This window comes from Petromyzon marinus, chromosome 63 (assembly GCF_048934315.1).
Source record: "Petromyzon marinus isolate PM22_M1 ecotype Great Lakes invasive population chromosome 63, UKy_Petmar_22M1.pri1.0, whole genome shotgun sequence".
Classification (NCBI taxonomy): domain Eukaryota; kingdom Metazoa; phylum Chordata; class Hyperoartia; order Petromyzontiformes; family Petromyzontidae; genus Petromyzon; species Petromyzon marinus.
The window spans coordinates 621,883-645,236 of NC_133729.1; positions in this window are offsets into that span (position 1 = coordinate 621,883).

Consider the following 23,354-nt stretch of genomic DNA (forward strand, 5'->3'; position numbering starts at 1 on the left):
GTGGAGCGGGTGGTGGGGGGTGGGTGCAGCGGGTGGTGACTGGTGGGTGGAGCAGGTGGTGGGGGGTGGGTGGAGCGGGTGGGGGGGCGAATGAAAGTTGGTGGGGTAGGTGGAGCGGGGAGTGTTGCGAGGAAATTTTAACTCGGCTCGTGTCGATGTACACGGTACCAACAGGGATGCTTCTGTCTGATATTGAAAGTCTCGCTTGGCACGCACCGAGTCCGTGGGTTCGATCCCGGACCCTGGCGATGCCTGTTCTATATTCAGAGTCCGCGTGGATCGCTCTCCGGGTTCCTCAGTCTTTTGACTCCCCCCCCCCACCTCCATATTTAGAAACAACACGCGGGCAGACGATTCGGCTGCTACGATACATCATCTCCACGTGCGGTGGTGGTGGTGATGGTGATGATAGCAGCCACTGCGATGAGCTTTCATCAAGGCCATAATAATAATATGTATTGGGGGGGGGACACACCCCCCCCAATACACCCCCCCCCCCAATATGCAAATATTCAAATATGCTCAAAATGTCCCCCCCCCCAATATATTGCTATAAAATAATTGCTATGTAAATCAATGCATAGATTTCTGTTTGTATGATTGTGGGTATGGTTGTACTTTATTAATCCCTAATCTCTGCCATTGCATACAATGAAACAAGAAATGGTAAAAAAAGTTAAAACAGAGCAATGTAATACAATACACTATTAGACATTATTGTACAAAATAAATAAAACGGCCATCCCACGTGTTAGTGAATTTTTTTTAAATATTTAGGCATGAAATTAGTTTTCAAAATTCGATATTTTTCTGGGTTGGGATCCCCAGACACCCTGAAAGATTTGCCCCCCCCCCCCCCCCCACAATGTTGAGTCCATGGCTACGGCTTTAGCTTTCATCACGCTTCTGAAAAATAGCCAATAGCTTAGTGGGCTTTAACTGGTGTAGCCGGCATGGGCTTAATGTAATGAATCACACGTATTATAATCACCGATGGAGTTTGTGACGAGGTGAGGGTTGAGGATCACAATCCCTGAGGTCAGTGATAGCGGACATAAACGGGGGAAGGAATCCAAGCGCGGGGGTCATCAGCAACCCACCAGCCACCAGCGGGCCTGATCCACTGCTGCAGTGTGGAGCGACCACACAGCCAGGGCTGCGATAGCCTCAAGCAGTGCAGCCCCAGGAGCTGCGCGAGTGCTGTACCTGGGGCTGAGTGTGCAGTGCTGAGAGGTGTGGGTCCAGCCTCTACTGCTGGAGTGGGGTGGAGGCGACACGCCACACCCCAAGCCGCGACGGGGGGGGTGGGGGGCCTCTATCAACTGCTGGGTGAGCGGTGTGGACCCGATGGAGTGCAGAGACTCGCCACGCCGAGCACAACTCGGCATCAATAGCCGCAAAGGCCTCCTCTTTAGTTTCCATGGATAGGGCAACAATAGCTTCAAGGGCCTCCTCTTTAGTTTCCATGGACAGGGCAACAATAGCTTCAAGGGCCTCCTCTTTAGTTTCCATGGACAGGGCAACAATAGCTTCAAGGGCCTCCTCTTTAGTTTCCATGGATAGGGCAACAATAGCTTCAAGGGCCTCCTCTAAAGCGTCCATGGATAGGGCAACAATAGCTTCAAGGGCCTCCTCTTTAGTTTCCATGGACAGGCCATCAATAACCGCAAGGGCCTCCTCTTAAGCTTCCATGGATAATCTAGATTTGAAGCTTTCGTGACTGCAGTAATCCATACTCTTTGGTTCTATCGGTAAAGTCACGTGGGTAGAAAAATAATAGATTACGACGTTTCGATCGCAACACAAGCAATCGTCATCAGGTGGGACAACCACAGCAAGAAAAACTGCTGTTTTTTCTTGCTGTGGTTGTCCCACCTGATGACTTCCATGGATAGGCCGTCAATAGCCGCAAGGGCCTCGACAAGTTTCCATGGATAGGGCAACAATAGCTTCAAGGGCCTCCTCTTTAGTTTCCATGGATAGGGCAACAATAGCTTCAAGGGCCTCCTCTTTAGTTTCCATGGATAGGGCAACAATAGCTTCAAGGGCCTCCTCTTAAGCGTCCATGGATAGGGCAACAATAGCTTCAAGGGCCTCCTCTTTAGTTTCCATGGATAGGGCAACAATAGCTTCAAGGGCCTCCTCTTTAGTTTCCATGGATAGGGCAACAATAGCTTCAAGGGCCTCCTCTTAAGCGTCCATGGATAGGCCATCAATAACCGCAAGGGCCTCCTCTTAAGCTTCCATGGATAATCTTGATTTGAAGCTTTCGTGACTGCAGTAATCCATACCCTTTGGTTCTATCGGTAAAGTCACGTGGGTAGAAAAATAATAGATTACGACGTTTCGATCGCAACACAAGCAATCGTCATCAGGTGGGACAACCACAGCAAGAAAAACTGCTGTTATTTCTTGCTATGGTTGTCTCACCTGATGACTTCCATGGATAGGCCGTCAATAGCCGCAAGGGCCTCGACAAGTTTCCATGGATAGGGCATCAATAACAGCAAGGGCCTCCTCTTAAGCTTCCATGGATAAGAATTGTTACAGAGTTTTAATGATGACCATGGATTGGACCCATAAGGCTCGCGTCACTGCACAGGAGGCCATGCCGGTCAAGTGGCATATTCAATTCGGTGTACAGGGCATCTGTTCAGATTCGGATGGACGCTGTACAGGGATTGAGCAGTCAGGCGCTGCGTGTAACTCGGGAAATAAAGAGTTTGCCATTCCACAACCCTCCGTTGTCCCTCGGTGGTGGAGTCACTAAATCCTCAAGAGGAGGGCAGTAGCACACAACGCAAAGTATATCCTCTCATCGCCTCCGAGCTCGCCTATCGTTGCTGTCTTTATTAACTGGCCTGTCCCCTCGTCACGTGCTCTTTGTTTTTTTTTCGGTAAAGTCACGTAGGTAAAAAAAATGAAAACGAAATTCAATCACGACGTTTCGGGCGCAACACAAGCGTCCTTCTTCAGGTGTGGACAACGGAGCGAAAGCACAAACGCTTCAGTGTGTCTCAGAGATGGCTGTGACGAGGGATTATATAGTCGCAGGGCATGGAGAGAGGGGGGGCATGGTGAGTGTGGGGGGCGGGGTGTGGGCTGGGAGGTGAAGTTGGGAAGCCGAGGGTGCGCTGGGAGGCAACGACATTGGTCGAAACTGGGGCTTCGTGATGTAGATGGCGGGAGTAGACAAGTAAGCTAGGATTAAGCCTAACTTTATTATGAGGGATAAGGCGAGCCAGTTACAACGGCAAATACAATAATTGTTGTTTACTCTTGGGTTAGATCGTTGAGTAGGTTAAAGCCAATTTTCAGCTTTGCCCCTCCGCCACCCGACAGAGATTTTGCTCACTTTACAATATTCCTCCTCCGGTTAGCACACCCCACGTGACGACCTGATTCAATCGGCTCTGGCCGGAGTGGCGGGATGATACACGGCTGGAAAAAAAATCTCATTGTTACCTCTGTAATGACGACTTGACACACTTCTCTTGAGATGGCACTTTATTGAAGACACGTTCACTTGACATCAGGCGGAGACGCCACTGCAACGGCCCTGAGTCTCCCGTGTGCCTCCCTTTTATATACCGGCCGAGGCCACGCCCCCATTCCCGAACCTTCTCGCTGACTCTGGACGCTCGCTCTACCGGCAGACTCCACCGCCCTCTTCCATCACCTGACCACGCCTCTCTTCTCGAACATTACCGTAGCCACCAGTCCCTTCGCACTCGCAACTGATACCCCCTGGCATTGCCTCCAGTGGCCACTAGTGCATTCGTACGGTAGGCTGACCTCCCTGTCATTGCTCCCCCGTGGCCACAAGTCCCCGCACACCGCGTTTGCAGGCTCGATTGTCATGACACCTCCATGACGATGTAACGCAACGAGTGGCGAACTCGTTAACGAATCGTTAGTGACCGTGCAGTCCTCCACGTACGGGGGAGCGGTGGCGCAACGGTTAGCGCTACGAACCCGTCGGCGACCCGAGTTCGATTCCCGTTCACGGCCCACACCGGTGACGATTATCTGAACCGGTCCTGAGCCTTCCCCGCTCCCCCCCCCCCCCCCCCAGGTTCACTCGGCCTCACAATGAGTACCTGGTGCGATATGCAGTAAACATCACCGCTAAAGGAGACAAAGGCGGCTGGGCGTTGTGTTGACCACCTCACCCTGCCCTACCCTCTCGTGTGCCACAGTGCCGGCCTTCATAGGGTGCTGCTGCTCGCTACTAACAGCACTTGCCCCGACAGTCTGTCACAGGCTACGCTGGGGGAGGGAGGCGGGTGGGGAATTCAGGGTCAGTGTTTGCTCGGAGTGTTGGGCGGTCGAACCGCTGCGAGTTAGGACAGAGCAGCAGAACCGAAGGAAACGTCGATTAGACGTTTGATATTCGTTTGACGTTCCCTTGACATTCGCAAACGAAAGCCGCTTAAGCCGCAACGCCGTTCTGTAGAGGAATATGAAGGAGGGCGCTGGTGAATAACGCGCGGAACCACTGGTTTAGCTGTGAATCCTAAACATTGAAATTGCGAAAGCCAACGGTGTGGAACGGTGTGGCTAAGTGGTTGATGTCCCCGTTATAGCATAATCGTGTGTTATAGGATTTATCTATGGGATGTCACTTTTTTTTTAGGATTCGCAGCGAAACCAATGATACTGCACATTTTCACAATTGCCTTCCGTATTACAGTGGGAACGGTGTGGCTAAGTGCTTCGGTTTCTGACGTTATAGCATTATCGTGTGCGCATTATAGGATTGTTTTGAGTTCTCAAAATATTTTTGTTCACGAACACGGCTGGTCTACAGGAGGTCGTGGGTTCGATCCCGACCCTGATGCCTGCTGTAATATTTGGAGTTGGCGGTGTCTCTCTCTCACCATCATCACGGTGGCTATGAGATGTTAACTACCTCGCCTGGTATACAGGAGGTCGTGGGTTTGATCCCGACCCTGATGCCTGCTGTAATATTTGGAGTTGGCGGTGTCTCTCTCTCACCATCATCACGGTGGCTATGAGATGTTAACTACCTCGCCTGGTCTACAGGAGGTCGTGGGTTCCATCCCGACCCTGACGCCTACTGCTGTATATTTGGAGTTTGCGGTGTCTCCCTCTCATCATCATCGTCACGGTGGCTGAGATGTTAACTACCTCGCCTGGTCTACAGGAGGTCGTGGGTTCGATCCCGACCCTGATGCCTGCTGTAATATTTGGAGTTTGCGGTGTCTCTCTCCCCGTGGTGGCGTGGATTTTTTCTCCGGGACCTCCCGTTCTTTTTCCTCTCCACATTTAGAATCAACGTGACGCTTTCAGAGTATTTGGCCTGCTATGAATGTCCACGCGATGATGAGCCACTTTGTCATTTGCCATAGCCAGGTCAGTAGGGCCTTAACCGGTAAAATAACAATTAAAAGTATTTCAGCTTAAATCTTGACTTAAAGCTTTCGTGACCGCAGGAATTCATATTCTTTGGGTCTTTCGGGAAAGTCACGGAGATTGGTTCAAGAAAAATAACAAAAAACTTTGAACCTATCGACGTGACTTTACGGAAAGACCCAAATAGCGTGTCAGTCTTCGCTTATATACCCAGGCACACAGAGACACCCCACTCATTTTCAGGAAGCTCTCCTATTTCAGACGCGAGCGAGTGGCGGTATTGTTAATATTTAATCGGTCGATTGATTGGTTATTAATTCATAATATTATTATTCCCATTCAGAATATAACAGGGGAGTTATTGCGGCAATGCGGTTGTGTGGTTAACCCGATAGGGGGGCGAGACAGATACATGCGAGGCGCGGCGATGAGTACGGCTCAACGTCGTTGATCTTCGTAACGAGTGGCCAGCTCACCACACCGACAGATAGCCAATCGTATAATAATAATAACAGCTGAAGCGTATAATTGCGCATTCCATCCTAGGATCCCAATGCACAATGCATGGAAAGCAGGAAACTAAAACAGAACCCGGGGGGCAAACGTACCACACAAGGGAGGCAAGGCCACTTTAAAGAGATGGGGTTTCAAAGGAGACCCGGTCCATCATTCCTTTGGTGCAGAAACAAAAAAATGAGTTCCACATTGTAGGGAAGTCAACATTGGTCGTCGTACGGATCGACTCTGCCTCGCCAAAGGAATGTGGCCTTTCCACCACTGGCTCAAGGCTGTAAAGAGGTGATGCTCATTTAAGAAGGAAATCAGTTTTGTTTGACTGCCCTCCGACTGTGGTTGCTCAAACATAATAATTCAAATGTATAAACTAGAGAGGCAAGGCCACTTTAAATAGATGGGGTTTTCAAAGCGGACTTAAATCTATCCACCGACTCCGATTGCCCTGATTTCAAGTGGCAAAGCGTTCCGTGGCTTGTGGGTGCCACGCTGACAAAAGCCACCGATCACCAAAAGAGCACAACCTGTAGACCCGGGAGTGCTGAGCAGTTGGAGATCAGAAGAGCTTCAGGACCTTGATGGAATATAGAAATGTATTAGCTCCTGCAAGTAATGTGCGGTGAGTCCTTTCAAAGCCTCATAGTCTAACAGCCAGTATCTTAAAATCCACTCGGAATTTGACCGGTAGCCAATGAAGGGATAAGAGGACCTGGGTGTAACGTGCTCAGAGAATGGTGTATGTAGTGTCAAAGACAAAGATCCCCCAGTATAGCCTTAACAGACTGTTGGGGCAAGTGCTGTTAGTGAGCACCTATGAAAGCCGGTACGGCACACGAGGGGGTGGGTTGCCAGCACCACGCCCGACGGACTTTGTCTCCAGTACTCATTTTAGGCTCAGGTACTCATTTTAGGCTGAGTCGACCTAGGGGAGGTCCAGGACTGGTTCAAATAATCGCCACTGGTGTGGGCCGTGAGCGGGAATCGAACCCCGGGTCGCCAGGTTCGTAGCGCAGCGCGCTAACCGCTACACTATCGCACTCTAGTAGCTGAGTATTGAAAAGGCCGTTAATAGGTAACCTCGCGTATCCGCCCACCTCTTCTATTCCTGCGCGTGATGCTGCAACAGCAGCAGCGGTGTTGTGGTTCAGGAGCTCGATGATGCCAATGTGGAGGTCTCCTGCTGTTGCTGGCCGAGACGAGAGGGCTTCGGCAGAGAGAGCGAGAGAGACGGAGAGTTCGTGTCGCATCGCTGTTCCGCCTACTCCGTTGCAGGAGCTCAGACTACCAGTGGGTTTACTACATCGCCCATCATTTGGGTTGCTTGACCACAATCGCAACACTGTGGCTTGTGTATTTAATGCATCTCTATGGGTCTCTATTCGTGGCTATGGGTCTTTAAGGAAGTCACCCTCTGTGAGTGGCTGGCTGAGGTGCCATCTGTTGAGGAAGTACTGAAGGCGATCCAGAGTCTGAGACCAGGAAAGGCACCAGGCAGAGATGATCTCCCAAGCGAAATGCTGAGGGAGGGTGGCGTTTGTGCACAGACTGCCCTATATGACATCATAACAACAGTCTGGACCACTGGACGGGTTCCGCAGGATTGGAAGGATGCCCTGGTGGTCCCCCTCTTTAAGAAGGGGGACCACACAGACTGTAACAACTACAGGGGCATCTCACTCCTCAGTGTGCTGGGAAAGGTCCTGGCAAGGATTATTCAACATCGCCTTGCCAGGCACGCTGAGGAGAGGCTTGCGGAGCCCCAATGCAGTTTCAGGCAAGGCTGCGATGGCTGGGTCATGTAGCCCGCATGCCCAGCCACTGCATGCCGAAACAGCTTTTGTTCGGCCGGATTGAGGGGCCTAAATGGGCACGGCACGGGTTAGAGAAGAGATGGAGTGACGTGGTACAGGAGGATGTGGAGCTGAGTGGACTTGCCGATGACTGTTACCAGCGGTGTCAAGATCGGCCTCTGTGGAGGAGGCTCGTGAAGGACGCTGCTTCTGGGCAGTTGGAGGCAGTCGCCCTCCAACAGCAACGGAGGGCGGAGGAGCGACGCTCACAACAACGAGCGGAGCGCTGAGTGGCTAAAGCACAGCAGGTTGGCACAGTAGGGGGCACAGGTGGTGCATCAGCCAGTCATCTCAGTCAGTCGACCCGTGGCACCTGGGTCTGCCCCGTGACCTCCTGCCAGCGGGCGTTCGACACTTCACGTGGCCTCAACGTGCACATGGCCTGGCACAAGCGTCGTGGTGACGTCACCGCCACTTCGTGGCGAATGGCGGTTGTTGTGGATGGGTCTTTATGGGTTCTCGATGTATTTCCTGTATGACCCACAGTCTGGTTTGCATGGCCAGAACCACACTGCTGTGTATTCTGTCTCATACATCTCTATGTGTCTCTATGGGACTCCATGAGTCTCTGTGAGTCTATATGTATCTCTATGGGTCTCTGAGTCTCCATTTATCTCTATGGATCTTTGTGAGCCTCTAGGGATCTCCATGGGTCTCTGTGAGTCTCTATATATCTCTGAGTCTCTGTGAGTCTCTATGTATCTCTATGGGTCACTGTGAGTCTCTGTGAGTCTCTATGTATCTCTATGGGTCTCTGTGAGTCTCCATTTATCTCTATGGATATCTGTGAGCCTCTAGGGATCTTCATGGGTCTCTCTGAGTCTCTATGTATCTCTATGGGTCTCTATGGGTTTACTAAATTCTGCATAAGGGGCCGTCCATAAATGACGTCATGCGAATTTGGACGATTTTTTACCCTCCCCCCCCTTCGTCAGACGGCGTCACAAAAAGTCAGACCCCCCCTCAAATATGACGTCACAAAGCTCTGCCCCCCCCCTCCCCAAAATAAAACATACTTCAAATCGCTTTAAACTATTGTCATCGTAGTGCGTATTTAATGTGGCGCTGCACTCTGATGTAGGTAGAAAACATTTATTAAAAAGTCTATTTTATTAAGTAGAACGTGTTGTCTATATTTATTTAAAGTTGCGCATTTTGATGTGACGTCACATTTCAACCCCCCCCCCCCCCCATCGTCACAAATGTCTGACCCCGCCCCCCCCTCTAGGTGCGTGACGTCATTTATGGACGGCCCCTAATCTGGGTTGCGTGGCCACAATGGCACTACGGTAGCGTGTCTCTAATGCATCTCTCTCTATGTATCTCTATGGGTCTCTCTCTGGGTTTCTCTATGGGTCTCTCTATGGGTTTCTCTATGGGTTTCTCTATGGGTCTCTCTCTGGGTTTCTCTCTGGGTCTCTCTCTGGGTCTCTCTCTGGGTCTCTCTCTGGGTTTCTCTATGGGTTTCTCTATGGGTCTACTATATGGGTTTCTCTATGGGTCTCTCTATGGGTTTCTCTATGGGTTTCTCGATGGGTTTCTCTATGGGTCTCTCTATGGGTTCCTCTATGGGTCTCTCTATGGGTTTCTCTATGGGTCTCTCTCTGGGTTTCTCTATGGGTTTCTCTATGGGTCTACTATATGGGTCCGTGTTCTGGGTTGCACGTCCGCACGGCGCGTGCATCACGAGTCTTGCCGCGGTGTCTTCGTGCGCGTGCAGCAGCGCGGACCCCGCGCGCGCGTTCGCTCCGCGTGCCGCTGTCTGTCGCTGTGCCGCCACCTGCCGGTGCGCTCGCACATTGGGAACATTACTCTGATTCTTTCGGTAAAGTCACGTGGGTAGAAATACAATAAAATAAATCGCGACGTTTCGGGCGCAACAGAAGCGTCCGTCATCCCACCTGATGACGGACCCTTGTGTTTGCGCCCGAAACGTCGTGATTTATTTTATTGTATTTTTCTACCCACGTGACTTTACCGAAAGAACCAAAGAGTATGGATTCGTGCAGTCACCAAAGCTTCAAGTCCAGATTGTGAACATTGTAAACTAACAACAGACATGACCGCGTGTTTTTTTTTTGCGGATTAAGAGACGCGCCACGTTCCACGCTCTGCGTTCCGAAGCAAGAGCAGTGGATCTCTGTGAGTCTCTGTGAGTCTCTGTGAGTCTCTGTGAGCCTCTAGGGATCTTCATGGGTCTCTGTGAGTCTCTATATTTCTCTATAAGTCTCTGTGAGCCTCTAGGGATCTTCATGGGTCTCTGTGAGTCTCTATATATCTCTATGAGTCTCTATGAGTCTATGTATCTCTATGGGTCTCTGAGTCTCCATTTATCTCTATGGATCTCTGTGAGCCTCTAGGGATCTTCATGGGTCTCTGTGAGTCTCTATATATCTCTGAGTCTCTGTGAGTCTACATGTATCTCTATGGGTCTCTGTGAGACTCTATGTATCTCTATGGGTCTCTGAGTCTACATGTATCTCTATGGGTCTCTGAGTCTCCATTTATCTCTATGGATCTCTGAGAGCCTCTATGGATCTTCATGGGTCTCTGTGAGTCTCTATATATCTCTGAGTCTCTGTGAGTCTTTATGTATCTCTATGGGTCTCTGTGAGTCTCCATGTATCTCTATGGGTCTCTGAGCATCCATTTATCTCTATGGGTCTCTGTGAGTCTCTGTGAGTCTCTATGTATCTCTATGAGTCTCTGTGAGTCTCTATGTATCTCTATGGATCTCTGAGTCTCCATTTATCTCTATGGATCTCTGTGAGCCTCTAGGGATCTTCATGGGTCTCTGTGAGTCTCTATATATCTCTGAGTCTCTGTGAGTCTCTATGTATCTCTATGGGTCTCTGAGTCTCCATTAATCTCTATGGATCTCTGTGAGCCTCTAGGGATCTTCATGGGTCTCTGTGAGTCTCTATATATCTCTATGAGTCTCTGTGAGTCTACATGTATCTCTATGGGTCTCTGTGAGTCTCTATGTATCTGTATGGGTCTCTGAGCCTATATGTATCTCTAAGGGTCTCTGAGTCTCCATTTATCTCTATGGATCTCTGAGAGCCTCTATGGATCTTCATGGGTCTCTGTGAGTCTCTATATATCTCTGAGTCTCTGTGAGTCTTTATGTATCTCTATGGGTCTCTGTGAGTCTCTATGTATCTCTATGGGTCTCTGAGCATCCATTTATCTCTATGGGTATCTTTGAGTCTCTGTGAGTCTCTATGTATCTCTATGAGTCTCTGTGAGTCTCTATGTATCTCTATGGATCTCTGAGTCTCCATTTATCTCTATGGATCTCTGTGAGCCTCTAGGGATCTTCATGGGTCTCTGTGAGTCTCTATATATCTCTGAGTCTCTGTGAGTCTCTATGTATCTCTATGGGTCTCTGAGTCTCCATTAATCTCTATGGATCTCTGTGAGCCTCTAGGGATCTTCATGGGTCTCTGTGAGTCTCTATATATCTCTGAGTCTCTGTGAGTCTCTATATATCTCTATGAGTCTCTGTGAGTCTACATGTATCTCTATGGGTCTCTGTGAGTCTCTATGTATCTGTATGGGTCTCTGAGCCTATATGTATCTCTAAGGGTCTCTGAGTCTCCATTTATCTCTATGGATCTCTGTGAGCCTCTATGGATCTCCATGGGTCTCTGTGAGTCTCTATATATCTCTTAGTCTCTGTGAGTCTCTATATGTCACTTTGAGTCTCTGTGAGTCTACATGTATCTCTATGGGTCTCTGAGTCTCCATTTATCTCTATGGATCTCTCTGAGCCTCTAGGGATCTTCATGGGTCTCTGTGAGTCTCTATATATCTCTGAGTTTCTGTGAGTCTCTATGTATCTCTATGGGTCTCTGTGAGTCTCTATGTATCTCTATGGGTCTCTGAGCATCCATTTATCTCTATGGGTCTCTGAGCCTCCATTTATCTCTATGGATCTCTGTGAGCCTCTAGGGATCTTCATGGGTCTCTGTGAGTCTCTATATATCTCTGAGTCTCTGTGAGTCTCTATATATCTCTGAGTCGCTGTGAGTCTCTATGTATCTCTATGGGTCACTGTGAGTCTCTATGTATCTCTATGGGTCTCTGAGTCTCCATTTATCTCTATGGATCTCTGTGAGCCTCTAGGGATCTTCATGGGTCTCTGTGAGTCGCTATATATCTCTATGAGTCTCTGTGAGTCTATATGTATCTCTATGGGTCTCTGTGAGTCTCTGTGAGTCTCTATGTATCTCTATGGGTCTCTGAGCCTCCATTTATCTCTATGGATCACTGTGAGCCTCTATGGTTCTTCATGGGTCTCTGTGAGTCTCTATATATCTCTATGAGTCTCTGTGAGTCTACATGTAACTTTAGGAGTCTCTGTGAGTCTCTATATCTTTATGAGTCTCTGTGAGTCTATATGTATCTCTATGGGTCTCTGAGTCTCCATTTATCTCTATAGATCTTTGTGAGCCTCTAGGGATCTCCATGGGTCTCTGTGAGTGTCTATATATCTCTGAGTTTCTGTGAGTCTCTATGTATCTCTATGGGTCTCTGTGAGTCTCTATGTATCTCTATGGGTCTCTGTTAGCCTCTATGTATCTCTATGGGTCTCTGAGTCTCCATTTATCTCTATGGATCTCTGTGAGCCTCTAGGGATCTTCATGGGTCTCTGTGAGTATATATCTCTGAGTCTCTGTGAGTCTCTATATATCTCTGAGTCTCTGTGAGTCTCTATGTATTTCTATGGGTCTCTGAGTCTCCATTTATCTCTATGGATCTCTGTGAGCCTCTAGGGATCTTCATGGGTCTCTGAGTCTCTATATATCTCTGAGTCTCTGTGAGTCTCTATGTATCTCTATGGGTCTCTCAGCCTCCATTTATCTCTATTGGTCTCTGTGAGTCTCTGTGAGTCTCAATGTATCTCTATGGGTCTCTGTGAGTCTCCATTTATCTCTATGGATCTCTGTGAGCCTCTAGGGATCTTCATGGGTCTCTGTGAGTCTACATGTATCTTTAGGAGTCTCTGTGAGTCTATATGTATCTCTATGAGTCTCTGAGTCTCCATTTATCTCTATGGATCTCTGTGAGCCTCTATGGATCTTCATGGGTCTCTGAGTCTCTATATATCTCTATGAGTCTCTGTGAGTCTACATGTATCTTTAGGAGTCTCTGTGAGTCTCCATGTATCTCTACAGGTGTCTGTGAGTCTATATATCTCTATGGGTATCTGTTATTCTCTATATATCTCCGTAGATCTCTCTCTGTGTTGAAATATGGATCTAGCATGAATCAAGCTGTGATATTTTGAATACCTGTGTATATATGTTCGAGCATGCACCCAGCTACGACATTGTGAAATATAATTTTTGTTTTGTTTTGAAATCGGTAAAGCCATTCCTGTCACGTGATTTCTGATTTCTGGCGTTTCGTGGATGGGAAAAAAATGCCTCACATTCGTCCGTCCCTTGACGCAGATTCGACTTCCCGAATCAACGTAACGAATCATTCATTCCGTCGCTGGTTCGTGACACAGCCTGTGACAGCGCGCCTTTACGGGCGTCGCTGCGTCTCTCATTGCCCCGAGGGCGCGGGGCGCAGTCGCTGGCCGTGCCCGCAAGGCGGCGCCACTGCAGCGCCTGGCGTGGAGGGGGGGGGGTCCAGGGCCGGATGAAGACTTTGGAGGCCCCTGGGCTGCAGGTGCCGTGAGGTCTCCCAGGAATATTTTCGAAAGGGAAACCAAGTGAAAGACAATGTTAATGTATTTTGTTTACGAGGCTAACGACGAACACAATTCAGCGTTCACGAATTAAACTTTTCACTTCGTCCCCTGAGGCCCTCCAGCTGGCGGAGGTCTTCGGGCTGAAGCCCCTGAAGCCCCCCACGCCTTCATCTGCCTTGGGGGGGGGGGGTCACGTGCCCATTGCGGTTACATGGCCAGCTGTGCCCCCCACTCTACACACAACCTGCAGGGTGCCCCCCACTCTACACACACAACCTGCAGGGTGCCCCCCACTCTACACACAGCCTGCAGGGTGCCCCCCACTCTACACACAGCCTGCAGGGTGCCCCCCACTCTACACACAGCCTGCAGGGTGCCCCCCACTCTACACACACAACCTGCAGGGTGCCCCCCACTCTACACACAGCCTGCAGGGTGCCCCCCACTCTACACACAGCCTGCAGGGTGCCCCCCACTCTACACACAGCCTGCAGGGTGCCCCCCACTCTACACACAACCTGCAGGGTGCCCCCCACTCTACACACAACCTGCAGGGTGCCCCCCACTCTACACACAGCCTGCAGGGTGCCCCCCACTCTACACACAACCTGCAGGGTGCCCCCCACTCTGTACACAACCTGCAGGGTGCCCCCCACTCTACACACAGCCTGCAGGGTGCCCCCCACTCTGTACACAACCTGCAGGGTGCCCCCCACTCTACACACAGCCTGCAGGGTGCCCCCCACTCTACACACAGCCTGCAGGGTGCCCCCCACTCTACACACAGCCTGCAGGGTGCCCCCCACTCTACACACAAACTGCAGGGTGCCCCCCACTCTACACACAGCCTGCAGGGTGCCCCCCACTCTACACACAGCCTGCAGGGTGCCCCCCACTCTACACAACCTGCAGGGTGCCCCCCACTCTACACACAACCTGCAGGGTGCCCCCCACTCTACACACAGCCTGCAGGGTGCCCCCCACTCTACACACAACCTGCAGGGTGCCCCCCACTCTACACACAGCCTGCAGGGTGCCCCCCACTCTACACACAGCCTGCAGGGTGCCCCCCACTCTACACACAGCCTGCAGGGTGCCCCCCACTCTACACACAGCCTGCAGGGTGCCCCCCCACTCTACACACAGCCTGCAGGGTGCCCCCCACTCTACACACAACCTGAAGGGTGCCCCCCACTCTACACACAACCTGCAGGGTGCCCCCCACTCTACACACACAACCTGCAGGGTGCCCCCCACTCTACACACAGCCTGCAGGGTGCCCCCCACTCTACACACAGCCTGCAGGGTGCCCCCCACTCTACACACAACCTGCAGGGTGCCCCCCACTCTACACACAACCTGCAGGGTGCCCCCCACTCTGTACACAACCTGCAGGGTGCCCCCCACTCTACACACAACCTGCAGGGTGCCCCCCACTCTACACACACAACCTGCAGGGTGCCCCCCACTCTACACACAGCCTACAGGGTGCCCCCCACTCTACACACAGCCTGCAGGGTGCCCCCCACTCTGTACACAACCTGCAGGGTGCCCCCCACTCTACACACAACCTGCAGGGTGCCCCCCACTCTACACACAACCTGCAGGGTGCCCCCCACTCTACACACAACCTGCAGGGTGCCCCCCACTCTACACACAGCCTGCAGGGTGCCCCCCCACTCTACACACAGCCTGCAGGGTGCCCCCCACTCTACACACAGCCTGCAGGGTGCCCCCACTCTACACACAACCTGCATGGTGCCCCCCACTCTACACACACAACCTGCAGGGTGCCCCCACTCTACACACAGCCTGCAGGGTGCCCCCCACTCTGTACACAACCTGCAGGGTGCCCCCCACTCTACACACAACCTGCAGGGTGCCCCCCACTCTACACACAACCTGCAGGGTGCCCCCCACTCTACACACAGCCTGCAGGGTGCCCCCCCACTCTACACACAGCCTGCAGGGTGCCCCCCACTCTACACACAACCTGCATGGTGCCCCCCACTCTACACACACAACCTGCAGGGTGCCCCCCACTCTACACACAGCCTGCAGGGTGCCCCCCACTCTACACACAACCTGCAGGGTGCACCCCCACTCTACACACAACCTGCAGGGTGCCCCCCACTCTACACACAACCTGCAGGGTGCCCCCCACTCTACACACAACCTGCAGGGTGCCCCCCACTCTACACAACCTGCAGGGTGCCCCCCACTCTACACACAACCTGCAGGGTGCCCCCCACTCTACACACAGCCTGCAGGGTGCCCCCCACTCTACACACAGCCTGCAGGGTGCCCCCCACTCTACACACAGCCTGCAGGGTGCCCCCCACTCTACACACAGCCTGCAGGGTGCCCCCCACTCTACACAACCTGCAGGGTGCCCCCCACTCTACACACAACCTGCAGGGTGCCCCCCACTCTACACACACAACCTGCAGGGTGCCCCCCACTCTACACACAACCTGCAGGGTGCCCCCCACTCTACACACAACCTGCAGGATGCCCCCCACTCTACACACAGCCTGCAGGGTGCCCCCCACTCTACACACAACCTGCAGGGTGCCCCCCACTCTATACAACCTGCAGGGTGCCCCCCACTCTACACACACAACCTGCAGGGTGCCCCCCACTCTACACACAGCCTGCAGGGTGCCCCCCCACTCTACACAACCTGCAGGGTGCCCCCCACTCTACACACAACCTGCAGGGTGCCCCCCACTCTACACACAACCTGCAGGGTGCCCCCCACTCTACACACAACCTGCAGGGTGCCCCCCACTCTACACAACCTGCAGGGTGCCCCCCACTCTACACACAACCTGCAGGGCCTGCATCAGTGTCCATGGTAACCACACCACGCCTATCACCAATTGGGAGTAGTAGGGGTGGAGTGTCTGATGGTACAAAATACCCAGGCAGGTGCTTAGTTTTGTAGTGGGGCTGATGGCAAGGCCCCACCTCGTAGTGGCAAGCTCCAGGTTCAGCAGCAGCGTCTCCAACTCCTCCTCTGACTGAGCAGCTATTACCAAGTCATCAGCATACATAACGTGGTTGACCAATAGGGAGCCATCCCTTGACTGCACCCGGGCATCGATCAGCCTCCCATTGTATCTGTACCAAATGGAAATTCCTCCGGTACAGCTATTGAAGGATTCACGAACTACGTGGTTGAAATAGATGTTAAATAATGTGGGAGCCAGAGGACATCCCTGTCGCACCCCAAGGTGTACAGGGAATGGCTCCGACTCCCGGCCACGTAGTTTTACCCGGGCCCGCTCACCATCATGAAGGTCCTTAATGATCGTGAGCAGAGGGTCAGGGACTCCGAAAGCACGAAGAACAACCCAGAGCCCAGGCCTACTGATGGTATCATAGGCCTTGACCAGGTCAATAAAGCCAAGATGTAGGTCTTGTTTGAAGTCTCTACACCTCTACTGTAGCAGATGGACAGAAAATATGGCATCTGTGCAAGACCGCCCTTTCCTGAAACTGCATTGGGGCTCCGCAAGCCTCTCCTCAGCGTGCCTGGCAAGGCGATGTTGAATAATCCTTGCCAGGACCTTTGCCAGCACACTGAGGAGTGAGATGCCCCTGTAGTTGTTACAGTCTGTGCGGTCCCCCTTCTTGAAGAGGGGGGCCACCAGGGCATCCTTCCAATCCTGCGGAACCCGTCCAGTGGTCCAGACTGTTGTTATCATGTCATGTAGGGCAGTTTGTGCACAAACGCCACCCTCCCTCAGCATTTCGCTTGGGAGATCATCTCTGCCTCGTGCCTTTCCTGGTCTCAGACTCTGGATCGCCTTCAGTACTTCCTCAACAGATGGCACGTCAGCCAGCCACTCACAGGGGGTGAATTCTTCGTCCAATATTTGAGGGACCGCAGCCTCGGCAGGGTCATCCCAACTTTGTCCCACGATGTTTTCCAGGCTGAGGGATTTCCCCTCCCCCAGGACCTCACATCAGCAGTGCCGTGGTGATGGCATTGTCCATCACCACGGCACTGCCCATCAAAGCGTTGCCGTCCGGCACCAACGAGGAGGTAGGGGGTTCATATTCTTGGTTCTTTTGGTAAAGTCACCACGTAGAAGGGAAACAATAAAATAACAAAAATATAAAACAATACAATTCTCACGAAGTTTCGACTGCAACACAAGCAATCATCATCAGGTGTGAGAACCACAACAAGAAAATTTGAAAAAAGTGGCGGTGTTTTTAACGTTAGCACCACGGAGTGAGATTTGTCAGTTATTCAGATGGACAAGTCCATCTATGTTCGGAAAAGAGGAGGGGGGAGACGAAAAATAATGGATGCTGTCTGAAAGCCACCTTAAGCGTGATCAATCAATTAAGATCCGAAATGGTTTATCAAATCCTTCAAATGATTGCTAAGCCAGAATCCATCTTCTCGGTTGAAATTGTCTCTGTGTTTGTATATGTGGACAGCCTCATGAACGAATCTCTCATGGTAGCCAGATGGCTTGCAGCTGGCTACCTAGGGGAGGTCACTGGTGTTGGCCGTGAGCGGGAATCAAACCCGGGTCGCCAGGTTCATAGCGCAGTGCGCTAACCGCTACACTAACGCTCCCACACACACCACATACACACACACAACACGTACACTGGGCACCCCCCTATCTCCTATCTATGGGTCTCTGTGTGAGTCTATGGGTCCCTGTGTGAGACTATGGGTCTCTGTGTGAGTCCATGGGTCTCTGCTGTGTGAGTCTATGGGTCTATGTGTGAGTCTATGGGTCTCTGCTTTGTGAGTCTATGGGTCTCTGTGTGAGTCTATGGGTCTCTGCTGTGTGAGTCTATGGCTCTCTGTGTGAGTCTATGGGTCTCTGCTTTGTGTGTATATGGGTCTCTGTGTGAGTCTATGGGTCTCTATGTGAGTCTATGGGTCTCTGTGTGAGTCTATGGGTCTCTGTGTGAGTCTATGGGTCTCTGTGTGAGTCTATGGGTCCCTGTGTGAGTCTATGGGTCTCTGTGTGAGTCTATGGATCTCTGTGTGAGTAGTCTATGGGTCTCTGTGTGAGACTATGGGTCTCTGTGTGAGTCTATGGGTCTCTGTGTGAATAGTCTATGGGTCTCTATGTGAGTAGTCAATGGGCCTCTGTGTGAGTCTATGGGGTCTCTGTGTGAGTCTATGGGGTCTCTGCTTCTACTGCTGCTACTGCTGCTACTACTGCTGCTGCTGCTACTACTGCTGCTGCTACTACTTACTACTGCTGCTGCTGCTCCTGCTCCTGCTACTACTGCTACTGCTGCTGCTACTACTACTACTACTGCTGTTACTACTGCTGCTGCTACTACTGCTGCGACAAATACTGTTACTACTGCTGCTACTACTGCTGCTGCTACTGCTGCTACTACTGCTGCTACTGCTGCTACTGCTGCTGCTACTACTACTGCTGCTACTACTACTGCTGCTACTGATACTGCTGCTGCTACTACTGCTGCTGCTACTGCTGCTACTACTGCTGCTGCTACTACTGTTGCTACTACTACTGCTGCTACTACTGCTACTACTGCTGCTACTACTGCTGCTGCTACTGCTGTTGCTACTACTATTGCTGCTACTGCTACTACTGCTGCTGCTGCTACTACTACTGCTGCTACTACTGCTACAACTACTGCTGCTACTACTGCTGCTGCTACTGCTGTTGCTACTACTGCTGCTGCTACTGCTGTTGCTACTACTGCTGCTGCTACTGCTGCTACTACTGTTGCTACTACTGCTGCTACTACTGCTACTGCTGCTACTATTACTGCTGCTACTACTGCTGCTACTACTACTACTGCTGCTACTACTGCTGCTGCTACTACTGTTGCTACTACTACTGCTGCTGCTACTACTGCTACTACTACTGCTGCTACTACTGTTGCTACTACTGCTGCTACTACTGCTACTACTACTGCTGCTATTACTACTGCTGCTGTTACTACTGCTGCTACTACTACTGCTACGACTACTACTGCTGCTGCTACTGCCGCTGCTGTTACTACTGCTACTACTGCTAGTACTACTGCTGCTACTGCTACTACTGCTGCTGCTACTGCTGCTACTACTGCTACTACTACTGCTCCTACTGCTGCTGCTACTACTGTTACTACTGTGGGGGCGAATGTCCCCCGCCATTACCGAATTGCCGGGGCCGTTGCCCACCAACTCCCCCGTTCCATTCATACCGCCACCCCCCGGCTGCTCTGTGGGGTTCGGGCTAGCAACCTCCCCTGCCTCGCCCTCCTGTGCTGTTGACCGCGTCAGCATGTTTCGACCGATGGGTAGGACGCGGCGCTTTAAGCTGTGGCGTGCTGCGTGGTTGGGAGGCGGCGAGCCGCGGTGAGCGCGCTCGCCAGTAAAAACTCCGTCCCGCCCGTAAACAAACAGGCGCGGCGCGTGTCTCCCTCCCACCCACGCTCCACGTGCTCCGGTAATAACAAACACGCCCCTACTCTCTGCCCAGCCCCGTACACCAATCGCACGCGAGGGGGTTGGGGCCGAGGGATGGGCGGGCGGGACGTTTGCCGTGCGCGCACCGCTGATTGGGGAGGTTCGCTCGGCTCTGAGTTAAAAGAGCCCGCTCAAACAGTCGCACGAATATGCGCGCGCTCGGCGCTTTAGCTCGCTACTTCGCGATTAGCAATCACGCAGGCACGCGACGACAACACCGTCGCACAGGCACACGAGCGCTAAACACCACCGAAAACAGTCGCTTAGGCACGCGCACGCTGAACAGCACACCCGTAAACAGCCGCGCAGGCACGCGCATGCTAAGCGCTCCACCTCGATGTAAACAACCGTGCGTGCGCGCGACCGCCAATCACTCTTTACTCTCGTATCTGTTGCAAACAGCCGCGTATGCGCACGAGCGCAAAACAGTACTGTACACACTCGTACCGGTACGCGAACACCAAACACTCCGTCTCCCTCCTCGTACTCACAGCGACCATGACACCGTTTTATCCTCTATTAGCGGTTTTATTCCCCGCGAGTATCCCGCTAACTACGTGTGTCTGTGTGAGTCAGCAGGCCCTCCTAGCCTATCCCTCGAGGATCCCAGATTCAGCTTATCCTGCCTATAGCTCCGCTTTCTACCCTCGATTCAATAGCCCAAACTTACCTCTCCTCTACTTACGATTGCTTCCACTCTGCTGCGCTGAACGCTGTAGAAAGGCGATACTGTGAGTCGTCTCCGTAGAGGGTTGAGTCTAGCTACGCTGGGCTCGTCGCATGGACGTCTCGAACGGCTGACTCTCCTGCTCTGTGGACCGCGATGATTTTGAAGAAGACCTCCCTACTGTCCCCCTCACCTCCTTTTTATCCTACCTATCATCAAAGATATTGCACGGACCCTACACATCCTCGCCCGTGCCTTTTCATATTCGGGTCTATTAGCTTACCTATAACAAAAGGCACTCTGATGCTTTCGCACCCATGCTGCCCGGCCCAATCGGAGGTCGAGTTATTTTTATCTCATTGTCATCGAGTCCCTAATCCCATTCATAATAAAGGCGCACTGTGGTTCTCACACCCCAGGTGTCCGTCCTGTGACCTTATCTAGCACAAAGGGCATTCAGATGCTTCCGCCCCGCGTCGCCCTGCTCATTCAAAGGCCTGAATGCTCCTATCCTGTTGTCATTTGGATCCGTGAGCTCACCTATAATCAGGGGCATTCAGTTCCCAAATCCATCGATAACAACAGGTATCTCGTGGTTCACACGCCCCGTGCCACGTTTGTGTAATTTCGTCCATGGTGACTTTACGGCCTCCGCCGCGACTACATGATTTTAATATCAGGTCACGGCGCCGTGGTTTGTGTCAGCTACGGGGGGAGATCGCCCAAATTCCCGGCCGTAGGAAACCATGAAACTTAATCCCATTAGGGGCTTCTGGAAAAAAACCTATCAGCCAGGTGATCTCCCCTTCCGGCCCTACGTGGGGTGTGTGTGCGTTCGTGCGGGGGGGGGGGGGAGGCGGCGCAGTGCGCCGCGTCGGCGTTGTCACCCCCCGGGGGTGGTGTCGCGGCAGTGGGCACGGTCTCCGACGAAGCTACTCCGCCGTGGTGGCACAACACTACTACTACTACTACTGCTGCTACTACTGCTGCTGCTGTTGCTACTACTACTGCTACTACTGCTGCTGTTACTACTGCTGCTACTACTGCTGCTACTACTACTGCTGCTGTTACTACTGCTGCTGCTACTACTACTGCTGCTGTTACTACTGCTGCTGTTACTACTGCTGCTACTACTGCTGCTACTGCTGCTGCTACTGCTGCTGCTGCTACTACTACTGCTGCTACTACTGCTGCTGCTGCTACTACTACTGTTGCTGCTGCTACTGCTGCTGCTGCCTCTCTAGCCTACCCTGTGTGCTCCTGTGGAGGAAAGGAGGCCATTCTCCGATAAACAGTGCTTATGGTATATATTACAGTTTCTATAGTACATACTATATATGTAGTGGAGTAGGAAGGTGTGCTGGGAAAACTGCGCGAGTGTATTGATCACACGGACAGTGTGGGGTTTATCTGGGGTCAGCCTGAGGAGACGGCGGCAACAGTGGGGTCGTGTGAGGACAGCCAGGTGAAGAGGCTGGGGTGATGACGTAACGGTCGGGCCAATTAAGCCAGAAGGGCTGTGATTGGTTGGTGCTGTTGCTGGGGCCGAGGAGGCGTCGAGGTGTCTGGAAAAGGGGCAGGTGGTTGAAGACGCGAGGCGTGCGGAGGCACGCGGACCAATTAATTAGCGATAATGAGAATGGGGATAAATTGGGGGGAGACAGAGAGAGAGAGGGGGAGATGGGAGTTGGGAGCTGTGCGGTGAAGACGTGGAGGTCGGAAACAGAGTTTAGAAGAGAGTTGGAGCATAGTGATAGCGAAGCTGAAGAAGACGAAGCAGTTAGCAGTGGAGAGAGCGTAGTGATAGCGAAGCCGAAGCAAGACGGATCAGTTAGCAGTGGAGAGAGCGTAGTGATAGAGGAGCTGGGGACGGATCAGTTAGCAGTGGAGAGAGCGTAGTGATAGAGGAGCTGGAGACGGATCAGTTAGCAGTGGAGAGAGCGTAGTCCGTAGTGATAGAGGAGCTGGAGATGGATCAGTTAGCAGTGGAGAGAGCGTAGTCCGTAGTGATAGAGGAGCTGGAGATGGATCAGTTAGCAGTGGAGAGAGCGTAGTGATAGAGGAGCTGGAGACGGATCAGTTAGCAGTGGAGAGAGCCTAGTGATAGAGGAGCTGGAGGCGGATCAGTTAGCAGTGGAGAGAGCGTAGTGATAGAGGAGCTGGAGACGAGGCGTGTGGAGACAGAGAAGTGAGATTGGGTTTCGCTGTGTGCGACGACGCTGTATAGCGGAGGAGCTGAGGAGGACAGCCAGCAGTGGAGAGAGCGTAGGGATAGAGGAGTTGAAGACGTGTGTGTGTGTGGAGCAAGTGACGTGACACTGTGAACCAAGGTGGGGAGCGAGAGGGGCGAAGCACGGCGGGCGAGCCGGGGTGTCCGGGACACGGTGGAGTGTGGAGGACGTGTTAACGATGAAAATAAAGATGTGGTTGAAGAGAGACCAAAGTTGTTCGTGTAAAGTTCAACCACTACATATATACACACGGTGTTTATGCTATATACAGCATATATACTTTAGCATACTATATATACAGTATATACAGTATATAATATACACAGTATATTACGTACTGTATATACAGTAGATAGTATATGTACAGTGTAGACAGTATATACGCAGGTTGTACAGTACATACAGTGTATATAATCTACCGTATATACAGTACATGCACAGTATGTGTACAGTATATATGCAGTGTATACCGTGTATATGCAGTTAAATTTCGATTTAAAGCTTTCGTGACTGCAAGGATTCATCTGCTTTGGTTCTTTCGGTAAAG